The sequence below is a fragment of the Cornus florida genome, unplaced genomic scaffold (assembly GCF_030987335.1).
Source record: "Cornus florida cultivar Cherokee Brave unplaced genomic scaffold, ASM3098733v1 CherokeeBrave_3.0.0_Hap2_Chr01, whole genome shotgun sequence".
NCBI classification, from domain to species: Eukaryota; Viridiplantae; Streptophyta; class Magnoliopsida; order Cornales; family Cornaceae; genus Cornus; species Cornus florida.
The window spans coordinates 119,193,656-119,205,358 of NW_026775571.1; positions in this window are offsets into that span (position 1 = coordinate 119,193,656).

Below are 11,703 nucleotides of genomic sequence, written 5' to 3' on the forward strand. Positions count from 1 at the left end.
CTAGTGTACCGATAAAAGTCCAATAATAACAGATTTGATATTCATCGATCTTTTATTAATTATTCCTTTCATATTTCCTCCTGTGTGAGGTTGTTCTAATTTCGTGCACAAGTCCTATATATATGTTTCCTTATTGATCAGAACCCACAAGTAGGAGTGGCAATATTTGACACGACACGCTAACACGACACGAGATAAGCGGGTTAGGGTTTGGGTTAATCGTGTTCGTGTTATAATCGTGTCGACACGAATTGACCTGCTAACTAAACGTGTCGTATTCGTGTTTGGCCCTGTAAACACGATTATGACACGATTAACCTGATTAACTAAACATGTCAGATAAACGTATCGTGTTCGTGTCAAAAATGACCCATTTAGCAAAATATGTCGTATTCGTGTCGAAAATGACTTAAATATGTCTTTTCGTGTCGTGTCAAATCTTGACCCATTTATTAAACAAGTTATGTGTGTCGTGTCGTGTTACACGTATAATAATCATGTCGTGTTTGTGTCAAGGGTCATAGACACGATTAATAATTGTGTCGTGTTCGTGTCAACCCTAATCGTGTCCGTATCGTAATCGTGTCGACACGAACACGACACGCCAACATGAATTGCCACCCCTACCCACAAGTAATATGTATCAAAATTGTGCGAAGAAGAACATGTACGGATAAGCTCTTCCAAGATTTGCAAAGAAAAACCTCTAATCCTGGTCGCGAACAAGGAACTAAGGTGTCAGCTAATTTGCCTTTGAATCGCGTCACAACAACTTAGAGAACAAGATCGGAACGACAGCTATAACAAAGGTTTGCAAAAAAGGGGGAAAGATTTGTTGTCTCGAAAACACGAAAATAGGGTTTCTCGATTCGCTTCTTTGAATCGCTCTTTCAGCCGCTGCGTGAAGAGAAAGAAAATAGAGACTGAAGTGGTAGGATTTCCAAAAATAAGGCTTATATACCTATTTTCTTCACTACAGTAATCTTTTATGTGTTTGGACAGCTACAATGTCCAAAACAACTAATATCACCAATCTGTTGATATGGGTTTGGGCCTATATTTAGTATCTATTTTTATACTGTTGAATGTCATATCAGCCCACTCCAAACGTGATATGGACTCAAAATGTAATATCAAAACACCCAAAACAATACCAAATCCCATCCCAAACAGGCCCTAAAAGTGGCAATTGTGTGGGTTTGGGCTGGTCATGAATGAACAAGCCAGTATGGGGTTAATAACTCATTATCAGCCCATTTACAGTAGGTCATAAATGGGTTGAGTGTTAAATAAGTAAGTGAACCCACACCCAACCCGATGACCCAAATATTTTTAGACATAAATTGTCTAAGTTATTTTGATTATTGAATAAAAATAATAATAATAATTTGCAAGCGTTACAATTTCATTTTTCTTTTTTTCTGTTTATTTTTTTTTTGCTAAAAGCCACTACATAACTTACTGAACAATATTAATTATTTATATAATTAATATTGTTCAGTAAGTATATATATATATATATATATATATATAGAAAAAGAGTTTTAAGCAGAAATTTTAATTAATTTTTTGTCTGTTATGGATATGGGATCCACGTGATACATTTGTTGATGCAATCTTTGAACCTTGCATCATTGCTTGCATCATCAATGGCAATCCCTTGGGGTGGTGAGCAAGTTTGTTATCTCTGGAAGCTCATCCTTGAGCCTATATATGTATCATCATTGTTCTTCGAAAAATATAAAAGAGGCAGTAAATGAATTAGATTGCCTTGCTTTCTTTTATATATCTCTATTTATCTATCTTTATATATATGCTATTAAAGTATCTATAACATATAAAATTATAATACGTTATCAGCACGACGCTCTAACCCAATGAGACTTGAATAAGAAGCTTTATTTCCCTTTTTCTATCTCAAGTATATATCTCTCTTGTAATATTAGTTTTGATAGATTGTTAGGTTTGCTTGCTTTACTGAAGAAAATAGTATTTCTCACTTCAAAGGGCATGGATCTGACTAGTTCCAAAATAAATGATTAAGATATATGTTTTGCAGATAGTGGAACGACACACATAATCCTTCGAAATCGATTAAAAATATTTTTCTTACCAAACTTTGACAGATACTAATGTCACTACAATATCAGATCCCACCGACTTGATTGAAGGCTTCAGACGAGCCAACATTATTTTCCCACATGGAACAAGATCACAAATTAATGATGCCTTGTATTCTACAAGATTTCGAAGAAATCTGTTAAGTTTTAAAGACTTGCGTTGTAATGGGTACCATATTGAGACCGCAAATGAAAGAAATATGGAATATCTCTACATTACTTCCATTATCCCATGCAAGAAGCTAATACTAGAAAAACTCCATTTTTTCTCTTTTGGATTATACTATACAACCATTAGGACAACGTTAGATGTTGTGATACATAAAAAATCTTATGACCCAAATTTTTTTATGCTTTGGCACAATCGACTTGGTCACCCGGGGACTATAATGATGCATCGAATTATTCAAAATTCACATGGACACTCACTAAAGAATCATAAAATCATCTTATCAAATTATCATCTATATACCGCCTGCTCATAAAGCAAGTTGATTATTAGACCGCCCCCTTCAAAAGTCATTGTTTAATTTTCCACCTTTTTACAGCGAATTCACGGGGATATATGTGGGCTAATTCATCCACCATGTGGATCATTTCATTATTTTATGGTCTTAATTGATACTTCAACACGATAGTCACATGTTTATTTGCTTTCTACTCGTAATGTTACATTTGCTATGCTTCTTGCTCAAATCATCAAATTGTGGGCACACTTTCCTAATTATCCAATTAAGACAATCCATCTTGATAATGTCGTTGAATTTTCTTTTCAAACTTTTGATGACTATTGTATGTTAGTTAGAATTAATGTTGAACATCCTGTTGCACACACTTATATTCAAAATGGTTTGACAGAATCTTTTATTAAAAAAATTCAGTTAATTGGTCGTCTTTTGATTATGCGAACAAAATTTCTTGTTTCTGGCTGGGGACATGCCATAATATTACATGCTGCATCATTATTTCGTATACGACCAACTGTTTGCCATAAGTTCTCACGATTGTAACTTGTTTTTGGTCAACAACCAAATATCTCTCATATACGAATTTTTTTTTATACTGTATACGTTCCAATTACACCACCCCAACACACTAAATTGGGTCCTCAACGTAGACTTGGAATTTATGTTGGTTCTGATTCTCCATCTATTATTAGATATCTTGAACCCCTAGGTGATGTCTTTAAAGCACAATTTGCTGACTGTCATTTTGATGAGGTTGTTTTCCCACCATCAAGAGGAGAAAAGGCACAATAACAACGTGATATTACTTGGAATGCCCTGGAATTATCCCATTTTTGATCCTCGCACAAATTAATGTGAAAGAGATGTTAATAGGATCATTCACTTGCAAAATGTTTCAAATCAATTACCGGATGCATTTAATGATACAAAGAAAGTAATAAAATAGCATATACCAATTGCAAATATTTCAGCACAAATTGTTGTTCCTGAGGGACCTTCTGTTAGTAGTGCAACAAATGCATCTCAAACACGCCCAAAGCGTGGTAGGTCAATCGACGCAAAAGGATGTGGCCTTTGATGAGCCATATGCCCTTGATGAGGTAAGGATACCTAAAAATGATGATATCTCAATAAATTATGAAACGAGATAGAATAGAAATGAAAATATTGTCGACAATATATTTTTATATGTCGTTGCTCTTGATATTGATAATGAGAATCTGGAACATCAAAACGTCGAAGAGTGTCGACGAAGAAATAATTTGCCAAAATGAAAGGAAGCAATACAAACAGAGCTAAATTCATTAACTAAATGTGAAGTATTTCGACTTGTAGTCTAAATACTTGAGGGTGTCGAGCCTGTTGAGTACAAATGGGTATTTGTACGAAAATGTAATGAGAAAAATGAAATTATAAGATACAAAGCCCAACTGGTAGCTCAAGGTTTCTCACAGTGACCTGATATTGATTATAAGGAAACATACTCTCCCGGGAAGAGAGAAAAAAAAAAAAAAAAGCGAAGATAAAAGAAAACAGATGATATAAAAAAAATTAAAAATTTAAAAAAAAAAAAAGGAGAATATTGAGGATAAAGAAAAGAAGGTTTTATTTGAAGGGTTTAAGATTGGTACCCACTCTTAACCCACCATTGACCCTTGAATTGAATGGGTACCCACTTTTTACCCATTGTTGACCAACTCACTTAAATTTGGGTGCCAAATGATTTAATTTTAGTAGGCAAGCTAGGGCAGTTTAATGGGTTTGGGCTTAAACTGCCACCCCTTCCACCACATGGTATGATATTATCTACTTTGGGCCCAAGCCCGCATGGTTTTGCTCTTAGATTTTATCCCAAAAGGCCTCATACCAATTGGAGATAACACCACCACATATAAGCATTTTACCTTTCCATTGCCACGCGATGTGGAATTGTGCACCCGCACCTCACCCAAGTAATCTGCCAGTGCCTCACACTGGCCCACGGCACACTCACCACAAGGTCACCACAATCACTCCCTATTCGGGGCCCAATATCCTTATTAACCGCACTTTCGACTGGTTCAGACTTTGATACCATTTGTAACGACCTACTTCACCACACGGTATAGTATTGTCCATTTTGGGCCCGAGCCTGTATGGGCTAAAACCCACATATAAATATATATTGAAGAAAAAAAATCATACAAAAAAAAAAAATCAATCATATTCTAAATGTATACAAAAAAGTACGAGTGTTGGTTCTTTAACAAAGACCAAATAATCGCTAGTTAAAGTGATCTCGAACCCAGTTGTGACAGTGAATCCTCCGATCGCTCTGATGATGGGTTTATGACAACGCTCCATCTGGGCCAACAGGTCCATCTTCAAGTCCTTCACATCACCTTTGAACACGCCCTCTACTTAGTCAAGTCCACACAAGAGTAGAATGCTTGGCCCCACCCGAAAAGCACTACGACCCTGTAACGACCCAAATCCGGGGGATCCGGATCGCTAACAGGGTCCTAACCCGACCCGAGGTCACACAAGGGTAAAATGATCCATTTACATCAAAAAAGATCTAATGTGTCTCTAAGTAAGTCAAATGAGGTGTATACAATCCATTCTAATCACTCCATGGCATTCTAAGAGGTCCTATGGGAGTTAGTCATGGTTCCCCACAAATACCCCTTCTCGATTTGGAGGACTTTCGGAGCAGTCTGTACTAAAATGGCCATAACTTCCTCTGCAGTTGGGATTTTCGAATGAAATTGGTATCATTGGAAAGCTAACTCAAAATCCCTAATCTTAAACTCAAATGTTACCCAATTTGGTTAAAAAATGAAGGGATTATAACTTATTGAAGTAGGGGGTCTAAAACTGGAGTTTTGCCAACACAAAATAATTCTGGAGGACCTAAACTGGTTCAGGATTCTTGAACCAATTCAACATAGGTAGTGTGCCCACGTTGGGAATCTAATTTCACCCTTGGACCAGTTCAAGGGGGCTGAACCGGTTCAATATGGGCAGAATATGAAAAATGGCCTAGAAAAACCTAATTTGAATGCAACGGTTTGGGACACCCCTTAAGTCTCATGAAAGATCATTAAGGTGCTTCCCAAACTGCTTAAACATGATATATTTATACAACATCCAAAGTTTCCATTACACCCATAAACATGAATTTGCAAAATCATTCAATCATCTACATAACTATTTTCCATTCATTTGAGTTACATGATCAAAATAGTCTATTTTTATTCATAACTTGCTTAGCCTTCCATGGTCAAAATATCTCATTACGTCATTGTCCAAAATATACATAAGATAGTCCCAAAAGAATAGAGATATATGTCATGACCTTCAAGGCCTCATTATAATGCTTTATACAAAAAAAAAAAAAAAAAAAAAAAAAAAAAGAAAAAAAAAAAAAAGAAAAAAGGACCGAATCCTAATCCTTATACAAAATAACCACCACCGCTAACATTGATTACAGAAATTACAATAGGTAATTCTAATGACTTCAAGTACACTTGGGAGGTCCATTATCAATCTGGTCCTTGTGATAACCTGAAAAATATTAAATGAATGGGTAAGCATTGAGGCTCAGTAGAAAATGCCTAAGGCGCCAATTTTGGACTCCATTGAGCTACCTATCACACATAAGGGAAAAAGGGGAAACCGGAATCATACTTTGGGGTTTCCACAACATTTAGTTCACAAACAATCTCAACAATAGTGTTTAAGCATTTCATCATAAGTATACATAGAATGCAATGCAATGTCCCATGATTTCCCCTTCCCGACCTTAGTCTCAACCTACTCTAAACTTGGCCTTTATCGGCCCCAACTCTCACCTATGTTAACTAACTTTACCGAGCTGAGATTGATACTGACCCTGGTTCCAAATCCGGCAACTTCTTAAGGCCTAGTACCAACGTTACACATCCTATACCGGTACTCGCTCCCTCTAGGTCAAGTTAGCATCGGGCTCGCGATACCCGGTCCATGTCTAAATTCATCTTTTTCCGCCCATTCTAAGATGACTTATTTTTCAATCTTATCCAACTTTTCCACCATTCTAAAATGGCTCAAATGCTCATCTCATTCAAATTCCCCACCATGCCATGCTTATGATTCACTTGCATCAATTCAACTTCATTTCCATTTATGTGACAAAAATGGAATAAACATAGCTTTCTCTTGGAATTAAGCACAAGCATAGCATTTTCATAATTCAACTACAAACATGGCATCCTCCGTAAAATAAACACATAGTTTGGCGCTATGGCCTTCTATAGAAATCAACCATAAGCATGCTCAGCATAAAATTCCACATCATCTCAATTCATGCTACCATTTACATTTTATGTACTTCTACACCAAAGCAACATCATACACTTCATTAGCATGAGAATAATACATATTTGCCCACATTATAGCATGTTTTCTCTAAATAAACATATTACTATCATTTTAATCCACAATTTAACATTCAAGAATGAATTTAAGAGAAATCAAACAAGGATGTTCAACGAAAGACAAAATTTGGAGTATTAGAAATCCCTACCTCATGTGTGCTAGCTAAATGCCTTTAGCCAAGCCAAACAAGCCCTTAAGGCCTCCCAAAATTTGAAACCCTTCCAACCCCATGCATGAATGGTGTCAAATGGAAACTCTTTTCAAGCTCATCATCTTTCCCTTCTTGGCCTTATCTAAAATCTCACTCTAAATCTCTCAATGTCTAGCTTGTATATGTGTATAAGTGTAGATATAGAGAGAGAATGAGAAGAGTTTAGTGAGAGAGAGGAAATGCCAAAAATGAGGAGGAAGAAAGAGGTTGGTCAAGTCTTCCTAACCCAAATGTGGTATTCTTTGTGCCAAGTGTTATCTTTTTGTGGTTAGTAACTTTTTGGCAAGTTACTTATTTGCCCTTTCCTTTCACAAGCAATGCCATCCAAGTCCCTAAATATCTCCTCTAATATGTAGATAAATGTGTACGTATATGTGGGTGAAATGCCAATAAAAACCCTCAATAAAAATGGCAAAACCGGGAGAAGTTCTCAAGCCCGGAAATCGCCATGACTTTCGAAAAATTCTAAAAATAATCTCATTACCTCTAAATGATTTAAAATAATTAAAATGCACTTCTAATACTTTCGGCTCAAGAAAATGACCAAAAAGACCCTCGGGGCCCGCGTGGCATACAAAACGAGGCATAAAAAATAATTAAAATAAAATTTTGAAAAAATACAGAAAAATCTGGGACATTACAGATCCATACTAAGTCGTCGGCCTCCAATACCGTGAATGGTCTCATTAGATCCTTCATGAGTGAGTTCAGCGACTTGGGTCAATTGATCATCGCATAGGTGATCCCGTTCGTTCACGGGTCACTAGTATCAAATTCTTGAGTGACGAACTATCCATTTGTTGTTTTCAATATCGTGTATGTTTTGACTGTATATATCTACTCGAATTCATCTTCTACTATATGTCTTTGCTTATTCGTAAAAGAATTGTGCTCGTTTTACCCTTTAGGTCTGACTGAAACTTTTTTGCCCGCTTCTCATTGATGCCGAGAGCTTCTTGCCGATGTTTATAGAGTTTTGCGGCATTGGTGGTGGGAGGAAGGAAAGGACGTTATATATATATATATATATATATATATATATATAAGAAACAATAAAGATATAAAGTGTAATTTGTAAATTTACAAAGGGTAATTTACACAAACTTCCCATATATTTTGCCATAATAATAAGGACCTCCCCTTCTGTTTCGGAAATTACTCGGATCTACCCTAATTTTGAAAATATCCTACACAGACCTCCCTTATGTGTGACGAACCGTTAAGTACACTAACGGACCAGTCTAAATTACTAAAATATCCTCACATTGGCATCTGAAATTACTAAACTACCCATAAGCCTTTTACAAATGTGTGACGTCATATATACATATTTTTTTCGTTTTAATTAATGTACTTTCCTAAAAGACGAAAAACATGTTTCTATCATCGCCAGCATCTTTTGATTCACCCCTGCAAGCTTGAGCTTGTCCCTGTTAGATTCACCTCATCGCCGATCGTCGTCGCTGCTTGATTAATTCCCCAATGAAAACAATCTGCTGAACCAAACCTAACCCTCTTGTCGCCACAAATTTCATTGAGGATGATCTTTGCACAATTCGCTTTTGATATTGATAAAGCCACTCAGAATCAATTGGCAAGAGGTCAACAATTACAAGAATTGCTCAAACAATTCCAATCAGCCCCTATCGCGACCATCGCAAGATCACCGATCTCGCCACTGCACGAGTGTTCTCGACCACACTTGTAATACCCCTAATTTTAAAAGGATAGTCCTGGTATTTTAATAAATTATTTAAGTGTATTTTTATTTGTTTAATTGTTTATTTGTGTTTATTATTTGAATTAATTGATTATTTGCTAATTGGTTTTATTATGTGTTTTATTTAATTGTTTAATTGTTTTAAATTGTTTGATTGATTGAGTTTAGAATAAATTGTTTAAATGACGTGATTTATGAATTCTTTGAATTACCTTTAGTTTTTGGTTTTTGTTTACTGATTTAAGATTAGGGTTTATTTTTCTTTTAGGATTCACGTGTGGCCGACTACGATTTAATTAGGGTTCTGTCTCTAATTATACATAGACTAGGGTTTTAGTTAGAATTAGGGTTGTATGTTTCTAAGCCTATAAATACACTATTACATTTTAACTTAGGGTTTTAAGAACATAACACGGAAACATAAACCTAAAGTTGGTTCACGTAAGAGAGGGTTGAAAGAACAGAAAGTGGCTTGAGAAGAAAACAGAGAGGACCAAGGAGGTTGATTGTGGATTAGAGCCGGAGGAGTAGGAGGCTTGACGGTATTCAGTATTGCCGGAAACTTAGAGACGACGCCGAGATTTCATAACTGAAATCACAGGCAAGTTTTTTTCTTTCTCTCTCCCGTTGGCCTGTGTTCTCTGCACCTAGATAGTCCCTAGGAGTTTAATTGGACATTAATTGAATCTTGCATGTTTATTATATATTAAATTGATCATCTGAATGTGTTGAATTTAATCTGTCATGGTGCTTGCAAGTCTGCGTTTCAGTTTGGTCTTTATGCATGTTAAATCAGTAGCGGTTTTAATCACTGTAATTAATTCCAACTATTATAATCAAATCATTGGGATGCTACTGGGATTAAATAAGACTCTTAGGTTTAGTATTAAAGAGGGACAGAAGGGTTGGAATGGCCGGAGACGAAGCAGATGGTCAGAAACGAAGCATAACTGGACTGGAGGCTCTCAGAGAGGGAGAAAACCGGCTCCATGGAAGTGGGAGCCGACTCACACACCCTTAGAGCCAGCTCCAAGAGGCATGGAGCCGGCTCTATGCCTTAGGGAGCCTGCTCCCAAGCCCAGAGAGCAGGCTCTCTCATGTGCACACGTTCTGTAATTTTTTTCTACGGTTTTGTTTGTGCACTATTTAAGCGTTTGGGTCTGTTTGATTGGTTTTGGGTCTTCACTGGAGGTTTTAATTTTTAACTTCAGTGTTATTAAGACTTTTAATTGCATAAGTTACCCCGTTATATTAATGGAACAAACAGTGTAAAATTTAACAACTCTGCATGCTATTAACGGTTATAAGGAAATTAATTGCTTAGTTTTAATTTGGCAATATAATGAGTTGTAGCATGTTTCTAATTCTTGTTTTAGATGCACAGTAGAGTCTTTTATTTAACAGATTGGACCTGTGCATGCTCTGGATTTTAAATTGCTGAAACATTAGTTTTTTTCGGCAATTACATGAATAAAGGATTGGATTTAATTGCTGAGATATTTTACACTATTCTACAATTAACTGGATTATGGTTTTGAACTGGGTTATGGTTTTGGATTTAATTGCTGAAATATTATACACTATTCTACAATTAACTGGATAATGGTTTCGAACTTTAATTGCTGAAATATTATATACACTATTCTGCAATTAATTGGATTATGGTTTTCAACTGGATGATGGTTTTGGACTTTAATTACTGAACTGTTTATTTAGAATCTGTAATTTATATGGATGTTGTGGATCGTATGCGCCGGTTTAGCTCAAAATACTAAAACCTACCCTATTAGAATAAGGGAATGGATTGTAAAAATTGAATCCTACTTATATTTAGGTCAGATCAACTAAGTAAGTTGAGTGACCACCTGGATTAACTGTTGGTTGTAGTTAAGTTATATCAACTGAATAAGTTGAGTGACTAACTAGATTATGAATCGTATGTCAGATCAATGAACAATTGAGTGACATACTATGGTTTTAGACGGACTTTAGATATATGATTATGGTACCATGATGTGAGCTTAAGTCTCATAGTCGATGGTTAGAGCGCGTATATGCAATGGATGCGTAGCTGTCTATAATAGGTTGAGGTGTACCCTGTTAGGTCCAGGTATTCATGCCTACCTTTGGGTGCGTTTTTGCATGTTACATTTTATTCAGGTTGAGGCCCCCTTCGTAGTCTAGTGAATGTCCCTTAGTGTGGATATATATGTATTTATGGACTAGATAGATATTGTGAGATATTTAGGGTGTATCTGCGTATCGGGTCACTGTATGGATTGTAGTTAGACTAGAACTTGTTCGTGGGCCTGACCCACTCTTATATTTTTCAGGTATCGGACAATTCCAGTCTTAGGCTTGATCGTGCTGAGTAAAGACTATCATTCACTCTACCGACGACGTATAATTTCATTCCATGTTTTACATATGGTTTTATTTCCAGTTATTTTATGTTCAAATGAGATTTGATTTAGGGGTCCACTAGATAGATTCCCGAGTTATACTCTTGGAGGTTTTGGAGAATTGAATTTTATAAATCTTTATGTTTGGAGGATTTTATATTTAATAAATTCTTTCAGCTTTATTATTCTAATTCTTATTTATTTATTTATTTTTTTTTATGTTCTGTGTTCGTTTTAAAATATTAATTGTTGAATATTCCCTCGGGTTTGGGATTGGGCTTGATCAACCCGTATTTCGGATTCGAGGGGTATCACAACACCCATTAAATTTGAGATTGATTTATATATATATATATATATATAGCAAATGAAGATCGATAATCCA